The sequence below is a fragment of the Myotis lucifugus genome, unplaced genomic scaffold (genome assembly GCF_000147115.1).
Source record: "Myotis lucifugus unplaced genomic scaffold, Myoluc2.0 scaffold_21, whole genome shotgun sequence".
Lineage (NCBI taxonomy): Eukaryota > Metazoa > Chordata > Mammalia > Chiroptera > Vespertilionidae > Myotis > Myotis lucifugus.
The window spans coordinates 6,133,613-6,150,938 of record NW_005871069.1 but is presented as its reverse complement, the minus strand read 5'-3'; positions in this window follow the sequence as shown (position 1 = coordinate 6,150,938).

Sequence of the window (17,326 nt, the reverse complement as noted above, 5' to 3'; positions counted from 1 at the left end):
TGCACTCTTATCAGGGGCAGGGCCGGCTGGCCAACCACTCATGGACCCTCCCCCAGGCCGCTGGCCCCTGATCGGCTCTCCCTATCCCATTTAGGGGTGAGGCCAGCCAGCCCACCGCCCACAGCCCCTCCCCACAGCCAGCCCCACCCCCAATTGGCCCCCCACCCCAAACAGGGGTGGGGCCCACCAGCCAATTGCCCTCAGTACCTCCCTGAAGCCTGCCCAGCCCTGATCAGGCCCCGAGCAGGGTGGGCCAGCCGGCCAACCTCCCGCCATCTCCTCCTCCGACAGGCCTGGCCCCAATCTGCCCAGATTGGGGCTGGGCCAGCCAGACCCACCCATGCACGAATTCGTGCACTGGGCCTCTAGTAACTTCATAAGCAAGATTAGTAAGTTTGTGGTGGAGGGAGGAGAGGAGAGGACACAAAGACAGCCCAAGATGGGGTCTGGACAAAAAAGGGAAGCTCTTGAGGTTCCTGGGATACACTGCAAAGGGAGGGGCTGCAAAACTTTCTTCTGGGTGTCATCTTTGTGCCAATTTAATTCTACACAAATATGGTGGTTGCTCTTCTGTGCACTGCAGGGCTAGGCATGCCCTGTTGGCCTGCTGGCTCCATGAAGACAGGGGCGAGGCTGCCTTGACATAGTCTACAACAGTGCTCTGCACATGATAGTTGCTTAGTCCAAATGTGTTCAAAGGAGGCCATGGGAACATGGTCTGAGGCTAAGACAAAAATAAATGCCATGGTCCAGCCTATCATACAAAACTGTTTTGAGGTAACCTCCATTCTAGGGGTGCTCCAGGGAAGGTTGGCAGGAGACAAGCATAAAAGCAGGTAGGGGCCATCTCTTAGAAAGTTTTGAATGTCAGGCTGAGAAGTTTATCCATACTCTGGTGAGTTTTTTCAATAGGATAGCAACATGATGCATATTATATTTTAAGAAAATTGATCTCTCACAATTAATTGCTTTTATAATTTTGAGCAATATTCTGGAACATGAAACATGCTTTCAACCAAACTTGCCCATTTCATAAACATAGTTCAGACTCTTAGACTGCTTCTTCAGGTTTCCATTTGAAGCCATCTGTGAGCTGTCTGGGGAATGTGTCTGGGGTATGCTCTTCTTTTTCTTTCTGTGGGGAGGTAACAAGTATAGTCTAGATGTGTGTGACTATGATGATGATTGCAGCCGCTCTCTCCCTGTGCCCTCCACATCTCTCACTGCCTCTTGCTTACACACTGAAAATCTACTTATTTAGATTTGGTCTACATTGAAATTAAACTCTTAACTAATTATGAAGAGATATTTTGGTAAACAAATGAACAGAATAAAGGAGTATTTAAGGAAAACATTGGTAGGTGAGGACTTGAAATCACCACAGCGTGCCTTTCATTCCAGGCTAACACTACCGTTCTGGTGGAATAGTGAAAAGAGAGTTTCTGAACTGAGTGTAAAGTTGGCAGGATAAACTTTGAGGTCATTTTAGGTAGAATATTCTGGTATATAGATACTGAATCTCATGCCCCAGAAACTTGGCTGCAGGTCACTGTCACCATTCATTAACTCTGGAACCTATGAAGAAGCAAAAATTTGTCAACCTAGTTTAGAGTTTACTAAATAGAAACATTGTACTTGTAATATTTTATAATTCAGAAGTTTCATAAATTCATGTTGATCTGACCCCCAATTATAATTAATTATACTACTTAAAATATTTGTTTAGATAAAATTGACTCATGCAAAATGTAGATTCTTTATTTTCTCCTTGAAAGTGACCACTGTCTCCTGATCTCTGGAAAATTGATCTGCCATTTACATGCCATTTAAACTGAGGCACTGTGTATTTTGTTTCAATAGTTCACGTATAAATTGAAGATAATATAGATATCTTGTATAGCCCATCACACATAGTTGTTTTGATATTCAAAAGATATATCATGTGGAGGGTTTAAAATACTATAAACACATAACATGTGGAATTAAAGAAGTCCAGTGTCCATATTCCTTTTTCTTTTTCTCTTAGCATATCGGGCTGTTTCCTCTTCTAAAACCATGGTTAAGGTTCTGGTAAAGATGGTGGAGTAGGTAAATGTAGTACTCGCTGCCACCCACAACCACATGAAAATTACAACTAAAACATAGAACAACCATCATTGAGAACCACCTGAAATCTGGTTGAATGGAAGTCCTACAACTAGGGAATTAAAGAAGATACATATCAAAACTAGTAGGAGAAGCAGAGATGTGGGGCAGAATCACTGAACAGTTTAAAATCAGGAGGGATATCTTGGGTGTGGAGGTTTCCCTGAGGTGTGAGGGGTCCCTGCTCCAGCCCAGGGTTCCAGTGCTGATAAGAGAAGTCCTCACAACTTCTGGTTATAAAAACCAGCAGGGATTGTGTCTGAGTGACACAGAAACTGCTGGAGTCCCACGTAGTTCCTTTTTTTATAAAAATATATCTTTATTCATTTCAAAGAGAAAGGGAGAGGGAGAGAGAGAGATAGAAACATCAATGATGAGAGAGAACCATTGATTGACTACATCCTGCACACCCCATACTGGGGATCAAGCCCACAAGCCAGGCATGTGCCCTGACCCAGAATTGAACGGTGTCCTCCTCCTTCACAGGTTGATGCTGAAGCACTGAGCCACACCAGCAGGGCCCAGACAGTTCCTCTTAAAGGGCCTGTGCATGGACTTACTCAGATTCATTCCCTCTGAGCTCCATGGGTAGGACAGCAGCTTGGAAGGAACGTGGGACATTAGGGGAAGAACTAATTTGCCTGGAATCAGGGCAAGAGCTGAAGGGGTACCTTTCTCCAAGACAAAAGTGCTGGCAGAGACCAGTGTTCCACTGTTCCATTGATGAGCTTTCCCTGCCACAGAGCTGGTGGGCAGGGCACCATATCTGAATCTCCATCAACCTGGCTCACACTTTTTCCCCTGCCCTGGTGATTCCCTGAGACCGTGCCCCTCCCTAATTGCTTATCCATTCTAGTGGCTTTTCCATACAACTGGCCTCTCTTGTTCTCATGCTTCAGGCTTACGTAACATCCCTCAAACAAGCAGCAGCTGGCCTCAGCATGCCCTGTACCTCTCAAAAAGTGGCCCTAGACCCAGCACTAGTGGCAGCCGGCCTTGGTTCATAGCTTGACCTCTCCTGGGCACCTCTAAGCCCAACACAAGTAGCAACCATCTGCAGATTGCTTTGTAGCTCAAGCTGGTGGCCTCTGGAAGGGCACAGGCAGTGGTTGACTTTGTACCTCTCAGGAGGCCTCATAGCCAGTGCACCCGATGGTCAGCTTCCACCATGCCAGATTACAACCCTATCAGCTCCACAAGGGACACATTCAATGGGTAGACTTGGTGAGTACCAAAGCCTCACTGAAGCAAGTCCTTATCTATAAGGGTGTTTCCTTCATAGCAGCTCTTCTGCTGTAGTTGCAGCTAATATTTGCAACTGATTGGCCTGGGGTCAATTTCTCCCAGTGACACCAAAATTAATCAAGGCTCAACTACAATAGGATAGTGTACAGAGTTCACACAGAGTCGCACCTAGAGTGCCAAGCTGAGGTGACTGGGGAGGCTGAGCCACTGGGCTCTATAGGACACCTACTACACAAGGCCACTCTACCAAGTCTGGTACACAGCAAATCTGCCTAATACATAGAAACAAACACAGGGAAACAGCCACAAGGCAGAGACAAAGAAACATGTCACAAATGAAAGAACAGGAGAAATCTCCAGACAAAGAACTAAATGAAATGGAAGCAAGAAAATTACCTGATACAGAGTTTAAAACAATGGTTATAAGGATGCTCAAGGAACTTACTGAAAATTTCAAGGAACTTAGTGAGAATATCAACAACATAAAAATGGACCAGTTAGAAATGAAGGATACTTTAACTGAAATAAAGAATAGCTTAAGGGAATCAACAATAGAGTAGAGGATGCTGAGAGTCAAATCTAGAATTAGTAATATAAGGAAGCAAAAAACACCCAATCAGAACAGCAAAAAGAAAAATAATTAAAAAATTTGAAGACAGTGTAAGGAGCCTCTGGGACAACTTCAAGCGTACCAGCATCTGAATTATGGGGGTGCCAGAAGAAGAGAGAGAGCAAGAAATTGAAAACCTATTTGAAGAAATAATGACAGAAAACTTCCCCTACCTTCTGAAAGAAATATACTTACAAGTCCAGGAAGCACAGAGAGTCCCAAACAAGAGGAACCCAAAGAGGCCCACAACAAGACACATCATAATTAAAATGCCAAGGGACAAAGAGAGAATCTTAAAAGCAGCAAGAGCAAAGCAATTAGTTACCTACAAGGGCTCACCCATATGACTATCAGCTGATTTTTCAACAGAAACTTTGTAGGCCAGAAGGGAATGGCAAGAAATATTCAAAGTGATGAATAGCAAGGACCTACAACCAAGATTACTCTACCCAGCAAAGCTATCATTTAGAATTGAAGGTCAGATAAAGAGCTTCCCAGATAAGAAAATGCTAAAGGAGTTTATCACCATCAAACCAGCATTACTTGAAATGTTGAAGGGTATTATTTTAAAAATATTTTTATTGATTTCAGAAAGGAAGGGAGAGGAAGAGAGAGATAAAAACATCAATGATGAGAGAGAAACATTAATTGGTTGCCTCCTGCATGCCCCCATACTGGGGATCGAGCCCAAAACCCAGGCATGTACCCTGACCTGGAATCAAACTGTGACCTCCTAGTTCCTAGATCGATGCTCAGTCACTGAGCAACACTGGCCGAGCGAAGGGTATTCTTTAAGAAGAGAAATAAGGAGAAGGAGAAGGAGAGAAAAAGACGAAGAAGAAAAGAAGAAGAAAATGTGAACAATAAAATGGCAATAAGTACATATCTATCAATAATTGAATCTAAAAATCAAAATAGAAGAATAAGGAATCTAATGAACAAAATAGACTGATGAATAAAATGGAACCAGAAGCAGGGAAACATGGAACAGACTGATGAATCTCAGTGGGAAAGGGGGTGGGGGTGGGAAGAGATTAATCAAAGATCTTATATGCATATATATATTACCTATGGACACAGATAATAATGTGGTAAAGGCCTGGGCTTGGGTAGGGAGGGGTCAATGGGAAGGGGGGAAAGGGTGACATCTGTAATACCCTCAACAATAAAGATTAAGAAAGGTATTAGTTTTCCTTTGAATGTTTGGTAAAATTCACCTGTGAAGCCATCCAGTCCAGGACTTTCAGTCCAGGACTTTTGTTTTGGGGGAGTTTTTTGGCTACTGTTTTAATTTCATTAGTTGTAATCAGTCTATTCAGATTTTTTGATTCTTGCTGATTTAGTTTTGGAAGATCATACACCATGATCAAGTGGGTTTTATTCTGGGGATGCAAAGTTGGTACACTACTCACAAATCAATATATATGATATACCACGTAAAAAAATAAAGATAAAAATGCAAAAAAATTTTGATAAAATCTAGCACCCATCCTATATAATAAAAGCCTACTATGCAAATCAACCGAATGGCAGAACAACCAGTCACTATAACACGCACTGACCACCAGGGGGCAGACGCTCAATGCAAGAGCTGCCCCCTGGTGGTCAGCACGCTCCCACAGGGGGAGCGCCGCTCAGCCAGAAGCCGGGCTCATGGCTGGCGAGTGCAGCAGCAGTGGCGGGAGCCTCTCCCACCTCTACAACAGCACTAAGGAGCAGCAAGCTGAGCAGTAAGGAGCAGCAAGAAGGCGGCCAGTAAGAAGCAAGTGGTCCTGGACTGAGAGAGGGATGTCTGCCTGCCAGCTTAGGCCCGCTTCCGCAGGGAGCAAGTCTAAGCCGGCAGGCAGACATCCCCTGAGGTGTCCCGGGTTGCGCGAGGGCACAGGCCGGGTTGAGGGCCCCCCCACCCCAGTGCACAAATTTCGTGCACTGGGCTTCTAGTTTATGATAAAAACTCTCAGCAAAGTGGGAATAGAGGAATCAACCTTAACATAATAAAAGCCATATATGACAAACCTACAGCCAACATCATAATCAATGGAAAAAACTATGAGTGTTTCCCTTAAGATCAGGAACAAGGCAGAAATGTCCATTTTCATCACTGTTATTCAACTTAGTACTGGAAGTCTGAGCCTCAGCAATTAGACAAGAAGAAGTAAAAGGCATCCAAGTTGAAAAGGTGAAGTAAAAATGTCATTATTTGTAGATGATATAATACTATATATAGAGAACCCTAAAGACTCCACATACAAAAGTACTAGACCTGATAAATGAATTCAGTAATTACAAAATTAATACAAAGTTAATATTCAGAAATAGTTAAATTTTTATACACTAATAAATAACTACCAGAAAGAGAAACTAAGAAAACAATCTCACTTACAATTGCAACAACAAAACAAAATAAGTTACCTAGGAATAAATTTATCCAAGGAGGTAAAAGATCTGTATTTGGAAAATTATAGGATACTGAAGAAAGAAACTGAACAAGATACAAATAAGTGGAACATATACCATGTTCAGGGATAGGAAGAATTAACATCATTAAAATGTCCATACTACCCAAAGCAATCTATAGTTTCAACACAATTTCTATCAAAATACCAATGGCATATTTTACAGAACTAAAACAAATATTCCAAAAATGTATATAGAACTACAAAAAAAACCAAAAAACACTAGCCATAGCAGTTTTGAGAAAGAAGAACAAAGTTGGAGGAATTACACTATCTGATATCAAACTATACTCCTGGGACATAGTAATCAAAACAGCATGTTACTGGCATAAAAAGAGAACTATAGATCAATAGAACAGAATAGAGATCCCAGAAATAATCCAACACCATTATTGTCAATTAATATTTGAAAAAGGAGTAAAAAACATACAATGGGGTATGGATGACAGAGAGACCAGAGAATGGGGCTATTATATTCCAAAAGATTGATGCCATGAGAAGGGGAGTGCTCCACTCAAGATAAATGGGGTCTGCAGTGTGGGAGAGGGACTCAGCACAGGGATCCTGGCAGCTGACCCTTCAGCTCTTTCCCAGAGGCACAAACCCCTGTCTGTCCTCACACAACTCTAGTCTACTTCATCCTCCTTTTGTGAGAGCCCAGGATGAGTTGCTGTGAACGAGTTTAATTGGCCCTTTAAGAGAGCGCCTGTGCACACAGCAGACTCCCATCTCTCCCTGGGAGACAGAATCCCTGCTGATTTTCACAGCCAAAATGTCATGTGGGCACCCCTTCTTGTGTCTGGTGCTCTGGGATGGGGAGCCCAGAGAGGGGTTAGATCCCTTTCTTCTCAGCGGGAACCTTTGCAGCTGACATATCCGTCCAGAATCTCGGCTGCCTGTGAGAGCGGGGCCAGTCCCCTTTGTGTCTCCACCCTTCCTGCCTGTCTTGATGTTCCTTGGTTATAGGACTTCTGTTCAGGTTGTCTTCAGTTGGTTATTCAGGTTGATTGTTCTACATTTTAGTTGCAGTTCCATTTTGGTCCTGGGAGGAAGTAAATGCAGCTTCTACCTACTCCACCACCATCTTCCATCCTCTTTTTGTTTGTTTTTTAGATTTCACATGTGACATCATATGGTCTTTCTCTGTCTGACTTATTTTGCTTAGCATAAAGCCCTTAAAGCCCATCAATGTTGTCATAAATGCAAGATTTCCTCCTCCTCCTCCTCCTCCTCCTCCTTCTTTTTGTTAATCCTGACCCAAGGGTATTTTTCCCATTTATTTTTTTTAAAGAGAGAGTGGAAGGGAGGAAGGGAGAGAGAGAGAGAGAGAGAGAGAGAGAGAGAGAGAGAGAGAGAGAGAGAAAGAGAGAGAGAAACATCCATGTAAGAGAAACACATTGATTGGTTGCCTTCCACACTTGCCCCAACCAGGGCTGGGGATCAAACCTGCAACCCAGGTATGTGCCCTTGACTGGGAATTGAACCTACAACCCTTTGGTACATGGGCCAATGCTCTAACTACTGAACAACACAGGCTAAGGTGAGATTTTCTTCTTTTTATGGCTGAACAGTATTTCATTTTGCATATATCTTTTCTTTTCATTTTAAAATGTATTTTATTTTTTATTTATTGATTTTAGAGAGAGAGAAACGTCGATTTGCTGTTCCATTTATTTATGCATTCATTGGTTGATACTTTATGTGCCCTGACAGGATCAAACCAGTGACCTTGGCATATCAGGACGATGCTCTAACCAACTGAGCTACTTGCCAGGGCTCTTTTTATGTTTTTATTAAAGTGTAGTTGGCACACAAGTTTCAGGTGCAATATATCTTAAAATGAGATCACCATACTGGGTCTTGTAAGCATCTGTGTCTATGCAAACTTATCACACTACTATTGTCTATATTTCCTTTCACCCTTTCACCTATCCCTTCTGTTCCCTCCCCTCTGACAACCATTAGTTTGTTCTTTGTTTCTGAGTCTGTTTTTGTTTTGTTTGCTTATTTGTTTTAATTTTTTAAAAAATATATTTTATTGATATTTTACAGAGAGGAAGGGAGAGGGATAGAGAGTTAGAAATATCGATGAGAGAGAAACATCGATCAGCTGCCTCCTGCACACCCCCCACTGGGGACGTGCCCGCAACCAAGGCACATGCCCTTGACCAGAATTGAACCTGGGACCCTTCAGTCTGCAGAGCCAAATGGGTCAGGGCTGTTTTGATTTTTTAAATTTCATATAGATAAGTGAAATCATATGGTATTTGTCTCTCTCCATCTGACTTATTTAACTTACCATAATATCCTGTAGATCCATCCATGTTGTCACAAATGGTAATATTTCATTCTTTTTATTGCCAATTAATATTCCAGTGTGTGTGTGTGTGTGTGTGTGTGTGTGTGTGTGTGTGTGTATCACATCTTCTTTACCCAAGCATTTATTGATGGATACCTAGGTTGCTTATGTATCTGGGCTACCTACACTAATAAAAGACAAAAATGCTAATTGACCATACCTTCGCTATGCCCTAAGCCACGACCATCAGCCAATCAGAGCAACTATATGCAAATTAACCCAACCAAGATGGCGGCTGGCAGCCACGGAGCTGGAGCAAGCAGGAGGCTTGGTTGCCCGGGCGATGGAGGAAGCCAAGCTTCCCGCCTGCCCTGAGCCGGCTGTGGCCTCTGCTCATGGCAACAAAGTTTCAATTATAGAAGACAAATAAATCCCAGATACCTGCTTCCAGCCAGCCTCCACTGGGAGCTTGGGTGGCTGGGGGCTGTGGCCAGCCTGCAAACAGCCATCAGCCCCTCACCCAGGCTTGCCACACCCTCATGGGGTGAGGGTCGCCACTGGGGTCTTAGCCAGCCTGAAAATGGCCCTCAGCCCCTCACCCAGACTGGACAGGCACCCCAGTGGGGACCCCCACCCTGAAGGGGCTGTGGCCAGCCTGCAAACAGCCATCAGCCCCTCACCCAGGCTGGCCAGGCACTCCTATATAATAAAAGGGTAATATGCAAATTGACCCTAACAGCAGAACGACTGGGAATGACTGGTCACTATGACACACACTGACCACCAGGGGCCAGACACTCAATGCAGGAGCTGCCCCCTGGTGGTCAGTGCGCTCCCACATGGGGGAGCTCTGCTCAGTCACAAGCCAGGCTGACAGCTTCCAGTACAGTGGTGGTGGTGGGAGCCTCTCCCGCCTCCTCAGCAGCGCTAAGGATGTCCGACTGCAGCTTAGACCTGTTCCCCGCTGGCAAGTGGACATCCCTTGAGGGCTCCAGGGCTTCCAGAGGGATGTCTGACTGCCAGCTTAGGCCCAATCCCCCAGGGAGCAGGCCTAAGCCAGCAGGTGGTCATCCCCTGAGGGGTCCCAGACTTCGAGAGGGCACAGGCCGGGCTGAAGGACTCCTCCGAGTGCACAAATTTTGGGGCACTGGGTCTCTAGTTGTAAATACTGCTGCAATGAACATCTGGATGACTGTATAATTTTGAATTAGTGTTTTGGATTTCTTCAGAAAACACCCAGAAGTAGAATTGCTGATTCATCTAGTAGTTCTCTTTTTAATTTTGTGAGGACTCTCCATACTCTTTTCCATAGTGGCTACACCAATTATGTTCCCACCAACAGTGCACAAGGGTTCCCTTTTCTCCACATCATCACCAACACTTTATATTTCTTGACTTTTTGATTATAGCCATTCTAACAGGTTTGAGGTAATATCTTACTGTGGTTTTGATTTGCTGTTTCCTGATGATTATTTTTTCATGTACCTGTTGGTCATCTGTATATCTTCTTTGGAAAATTTTCTATTCAGATTCTCTGTTCATTTTTAAATCAGACTGTATGCTTTTTTTTTTTTTGCTATTGAGTTGCATGAGTTCTTTATATAGTTTGCATATTAACCCCTTATCAGATATATAATTTGCAAATATTTTTTCTCATTCAGCAGATTCTCTTTTCATTTTGCTGATGATCTTAGCTGTACAGAAGCTTCTTAATTTGATATAGTCTCACTTACTTATTTTTGCCTTTGTTGCCTTTGCTTTTGGAGTCTAATCCTGAAAATCATAGCCAAGACTGATGTCAAGGAGCTTACTTCCTATGCTTTCTTCTAGGAGTTTTTGGTTTAAGTTCTTACATTTAAATTTTAATCTACTTTGAGTTAATTTTTGTGTATGGTGTTAAGACAGTAGTCTAGTTTCATTCTTTTGCATGTTGTCCAGTTTACCAACATCATTTATTGAAGTGGCTTTCCTTTCCCCATTTTATATTCTTGACTCCTTTGTCATAAATTAATTGATTATATAAGTGTGGGTTTATTTCTGGAATCTCTATTCTGTTTCATTTGATATGAGTGTCTGTTTTTATGCCAATACCATGCTGTTTTGACTACTATTGATTTGTAATATAGTTTGAAAGTAGGAAATGTGATGTCTCTAGCTTTTTTTTCCTTTCTTAAGATTGCTTTGGCTTCAAGATCTTTTCTGGTTCCATACAAATTTTATAATTTTTTTGTTTGTTTTTGTGAAAAATGCCATTGGCATTTTACAGAGGTTGCATTGATTTTGCAGATTGCCATGTGTAAAGACATTTTAGCAACATGAGTTTTTCTAATCCATGAGGACTGAATATCTTTTTCCTTAATTGTGTCTTCTTTAATTTATTTGATTAATGTCATACATTTTCAGTGTATGGGTCTTTTAGCTCCTTGGTTAAATTTATTCCTAGGTATTTATTCTTTTTAATGTCATTGTAAATGAGATTTTTTTAAAATTTCTCTTTCTGATAGTTTGTTATTAGTGTATAGAAATATAATAGATTTAAAAAATATTTTTATTGATTTCAGAGAGGAAGAGGCTGGGAGATAGAGAAGAGAGAGATAGAGATAGATAGATAGATAGATAGATAGATAGATAGATAGATAGATACAGAGAGAGACATCAATGATGAGAGAGAATTATTGATCGGCTGCCTCCTACACAAACCTCACACTGGGGATCAAACCTGCAATCGGGGCATGTGCCCTGACCGGAAATTGAACTGTGACCTCCTGGTTCATAGGTGGCTGCTCAATGCCTGTTGGGCTGTATTGATTTTGTATTCTGCAACTTTACTGAATTCTTTTATTTTTTCTAACAGTTTTCTTGGTGAAGTCATATTATTTGTAAATAGTGACAGTTTTACTTCTTCCTTTCCAATTTGAATGCCTTTTGTTGATATTTCTTGCCAATTGCTTTAGTGGGGGCTTCTAATACCATGTTGAATTAAACTGGTGAGGGTAGGCTTTCTTGTATTGGTCCTGATCTTAGAAGAAAAGCTTTCAGGTTTTCACTGTTGATATAATATCAGCTGTGGGCTTGTCATATATGTCCTTTATTATGTTGAGCTATGTTTTCTCTATATTCACATTGTTGAGAGTTTTTAAGAATAAATGGATGTTTAATTTTGTCAAATACTTTTTCTGCATATGATGACATAATTTTTAATCTTTAATTTTTTAACACAGTGTGTCACATTTATTTATTTGCAAATGTTGAACCATTTTTATACCCCTGGAATAAATTTCACTTGATCATAGTGTATGATTATTTTAATGTGTTGTTGGATCTGCTCTGCTATAATTTTGTTGAGGAGTTTTGCATGCATTTTCATCAGAGATTGACCTGTAATTGTTTTTTCTCATTGTGTTCTAGTCTGGTTTTGCGATTAGGGTAATACTGTTCTCATAAAATGAGTTTGGAAGTGTTCCCTCCTCTTCTATTTTTTTTTTTTTGAAGAGTTTGAGAGAATTGGTATTAGTTATTCTTTAAATGTTTAGTAGAATTCACCAGTGAAGCTACCTAGTCCTGGCCTTTGTTTTTTGGGAGGTTTTTGATTACTAATCCAATCTTCTTACTAGTAATTGGTCTATTCAAATTTTCTATTCATAGTTCAGTTTTGGAAGATTAGATGTTTCTAGGAATTTACTTTTTCTTCTAGGTTGCCAAATTTGTTGTTGTATAATTTTTCATAGTAGTTCTTATGATCCTTTGTATTCCTGTAGTATCAATTGCAATATGTCTTTGTCTTTCATTTATGATTTAAACCCTTTCTTTTTCTCTTGCTAAAACTTTGTCAGTTTTGTTTAAAAGAACCATTTCTTAGTTTCATTGATCTTTTCTATTGTGTTTTTAGTCTCTATTTCCTTTATTTCTGCTCTGTTCTTTGTATTTCTTTCTTTCTCTCAACTTTGGTGTTTCATTTGCTCTTCTTTCTAGCTCCATGAGGAGTAAAATTAGGTGGTTTATTTGGGATATTTATTATTTCTTGAGGTAGGCATTTATTGCTATGGACTCTCCTAAAACTGCTTTTGTTCCTTTATACCATAGATTTTGGTATGTTGTACTTCCAAATTTGTTTGTCTCAATGTATTTTTTAAATGTCTCTTTTGATTTTATCATTTACCCGTGGTTGTCAGTAGCATGTTATTTAATCTTCACATATTTGTGATTTTTTTTCAGTTTTCTGTAATTGATTTCTAATATTATAATATTGTGGTTGGAAAATATGCTTGATGTGATTTCAATTTTTTAAAATTTATTAAGACCTCCTTTGTGGTATAATATATGGTCTATCCTAGAGAATGTTCCATGTGCACTTAAGAAAAATGTATATTTTGCTGCTTTTAGATGGAATGTTCTGTATATATCTGTTAGGTTTATCTGCCATTTAAGGCCAATGTTTACTCATTGATTTTGTGTCTGGACGATCTATCCATTTATGTAAGTAGGGTATTAAAGTCTTCTATTATTATTGTATTTCTGTCTATTTCTTTCTTTAGGTCTGTTAATATTTGCATTATACATTTAGGTATTCCTCTTGTTTGATCTTATAGAATTACACATGAGCCTTTATATGATATTGGAAGATAATAGCATCAAAGTCCTGTCTATTCCCTTTCAAAACACTATCCTCTCCTCTTGATACACACAGGATATACTAGTATAGGGTGTCCCAAAAATATATATACAAACACTTCAACAATTGAAAGCTGTTAAATGAAAATAAAATATATTTTAATAAACACTGCCTTTGTAATTATTCAAAGTGTATGTATACATTTTGGGGGACATCTGTATAATAATGGGGGTCATGTGGAGAGTTTCATCAGCCTATATATTTTCTGGAGTGTGCCTGCAGTAGATGGATGGGTGCTGATGGCTAAGAAGACACTAAAACTAAAAAGACCTATCTCAGTATCTGTCAGTATCTACCTACTAAACCTAGGACCAACAGCTTCCCCCATCTTCAACTTCTTCCTGACCAAAATCTTTTGAAAATTGTTAGCATACAAAAGATCTTGCTTCACCATTCTCCTAAAATGTTTAAGAGATGATTGGCCCATTCTTAATGAGACTAAGTTTTCAGTCCTTGTATGAAGTAGCTGTCATTTTCTCCTTCACGCAGAAGGTAAAAGTCAATACAACATCTGGCAAAGCCCCTTTCTGGAAGAGCACTCTGGTCCAGGAGTTCAGCACAGAACAAAGGGCTTGGTAGGGTGGAGGTGAGGTTGGGGTGGAGGAAGTGAGAAAGGGATGCAAGTCAAGGTCAAGAGCCCATCTCTATATGACAGGCACTCAGTATCTGGCCCCAGCAGTGAGATAGGTGGCTAGATACCTCATCTTCATGTCTCTCTTCTTATCCCTTGTCTTCAAACAGTCCCAACTAATCATTTTGCTCCATTCTCCAACCTACCATGTAGGCTCTGGGCTTGAATTACCAAGTAGAATTCTCACAGGATCTTTAAAATTATAACGCCATTTAATTAATACTGGCTTAAAAGAATTCTAAATAGTAGGCTATTTAAAAAGAAGTGAGCCTCTCCTGGCTGGCGTGGCTCAGTGGTTGAATGTTGACCTATGAACCAGGAGATCATGGTTTGAGTCCTGGTCAGGGCACATGCCCAGGTTGCAGGCTTGATCCACAGTGTGGGGCATGCAGGAGGAAGCCAATCAATTATTCTCTCTCATCATTGATGTTTCTATCTCTCTCGCTTTCCTTTCCTCTCTGAAATCAATAAAAAAATACATTTTTAAAAATAAATAAGGAAGGCTCTTAAACCCATAGATCAGCCATAGCTTCACTAAAACTGGGACTACAGACATTATACCTCCTGATATGATGCAATAGGAAGTTTTCAACACCACCTATGTAGTATTCTTGCAATTTAAAAAAAATGGAGCTTAAATTATCCAAGCCTGTAGAACTAGCTACCATCTTATAGGAAACAGCAGGGGACAGTGAAACAATCTAAATGACACCATGAGGATGTCACCAATCAATCCAGAATGTGTAAAACTCCACTGAACAAGGGACCAGCACCCCTCCCCCCCAAATTAAGGGCATAAAAAGGGAGGGAAAGGATGGTTATAAAAGAGGCTTACAGGACAAAATAACCAAATGCAATATGTGGAATTTGTTTTGATCATGATTCTACCAAAGCAATTGTGAAAACAGGGTTTTAAGATCATATGTACTATATAAAAAGATTATTGTAATTTTGTTGGATATGATAATAGTATGATGATTATGTTTCTTAAAAATTCCTTATCAGTTACAGATGCATACTGCAGTATTTACAGATTAAAAATGGCATGATAAGAGAGATTTGCTTTAAAATATTCTGAAACAGAATACCAGTGTTTGTGGGAGAAAAAAATAAAAAGAATAGGAGCAAAATGCTGATAATGTTTGAAGCTGGGAGATAGGTATATGATGGTTTATTGTATCATTCTCTCTACTTTTTATACATTTGAAACTTTCCATAATAAATGTTGCTAAGTGGTTAGAGCATTGGCCTGCACACTGAAGGGTCAAAGGGCATGTACCTGGGTTGCAGGTTCGATGCCCAGCCCCAGTCATGGCACGTGCAGGAGGCAGCCAATCAATGCCTCTCTCTCCCCTCTTCTTCCCACTCCACTATCTCTGAAAAGCAATGGAAAAAAATATCCTTGAATGAGGATTAACAAAAATGAATATATAAATAAGTAAAATGTTTTGTGGAGGGAAGCTTTTAGAATATATATAGGTGAGAGAAAAAGAGGTCTACTCTGATTCTATCTGTGAGATGGTGAGAGTTGAATGAATTTGGGATATATTTTGGGGGCATATAGAACTGTTTTTTAGTGGTTCTAGAATAAATCAATTATGATTCCAAGGTTTTTGACTATAAGTGACTGGGAGAATGGTCATGAACTTACCAAAAAACTGAAGGAGGCAGAAAACTGGGAGAGATCAGCAGAACTCAGTTCAGTTTTAGCCACACTAAGTTTGACATGGCAGTTAGAAATGTCAGTGGACAGTTGGAGGTCCAGCTCTGAGGCTCCAGCAAGATGTTGGAGCTGACAATGTACATTTAGGTGTCATCAGCCTAATAGGACTTGAAGCATCAGGTCAAATTAAGGTCACTATGGGAGAGAATGTGGTTAAAGAAAAGTAGTGTGTGTTAGAGTAAGAATTTTCCAGAATCTAGGATGAGTACTAAGAAATTATCTGCAAAATTTCTCCAAGTCAAAAAAACAGAATTCAGTCTTTTGCAGTAACCAAATTCAACTTGCAGGAGCTGTGAATTGGCTCCTGTTGTCTCTTCGCTCCCAAGGCTCCTAGAACCCTGTTGCTGGGGGGTTGCAGCAACGCTGCCTGGATGCAGCCTTATACTGGAATTTAAGCTTACAGCCAGCACTCCACTTCCCAAAGAAGTGGAGCTGTCATCAAAACTTGGACCTTGTGTCCTGCCCTGGTTCCCTGGCTGCTTGTCAATATTTGATTTCCAGATCACAGGACCCCATCCATTGCCAAGCCTCAAGGCCTATCACTTAAAACAAACAAAGGAGGAAGTCAACAGAAATGGGTCAGATTAAACTGTCTACTTTTAGGGCCTTTTTCCTACTTGGCTTGTTCCTGCTGGCCCCTCTCCCAAGATAGAAGGCAGGCAGTGATAACTCTAAGGAGTTTTTGTTTGCTTCCCCCACTGTGTGGCCCTAAATGACAATGACACGATTCATAAGCCAGTGTGATCTTAAAAGTCAGCAGAAAGGCAGCTGCAAGATTACTCTTCAATCTGTTGGGAAAATTCTTCCACTATATTTTATTTTGAATGTACACCTTTTTGTCCCAGCGAACTTCGGTGCTTGCTGCTGCCGTTGCACCTTGGCTACCAGCAAAGCAGGGTTGGTGGTACAATTGAAAAGGACAGCTTGCAGGAAGGAGGTGAGCTGGGACTCACATGGCAAATCCTCACCAATTTAGTTAGTAATTTCAGCTACTTAGAGAGACAAGTAGTCTGTGAATTGGCAGTGGGCACCCAGCCCCCTCTGATTTGAAATTTATGCTTTCACCTGAGATTTTGTTCTCAGTTTAAAGCCAGTTGCCTTAATTAAAATAACTCCAGGTCCTCCTAAGTTTATATCTAACAGGTGAGGATGGGGTGGTAAAGTCCTGAGGGATGGGAGAGAGTAGTGCTCTGTGCCTGGAATCTGAAGTCAGACTGTCTGGAGCCGAAGCATCAAGTACTGTGGGGATCAATGAGGAGCAAATCAACCTCCCTCTGCCTCAGTTCCTCACCTCATCAGTCCAAGGAAGCTACCAGTGTGTAGCTTACAAAGCTGTTGGGAAGTTTGAATTCATTGCCATAGGTAAGCCCCCTAGAGCTGTGTGTGTTAGTACCTATTTGGTTATGGCTGTCACCCTGTGCTGGCTCCCAGAGTCACACTCTTCCCATGGTAAGCATTCTGCTCCAAGTATGGACTAAACCTACTTCTCTTAGCACAGCCAAGAAAGGCTGCAATAGTCATAAGAACTTAACTAAGTTACAAGGT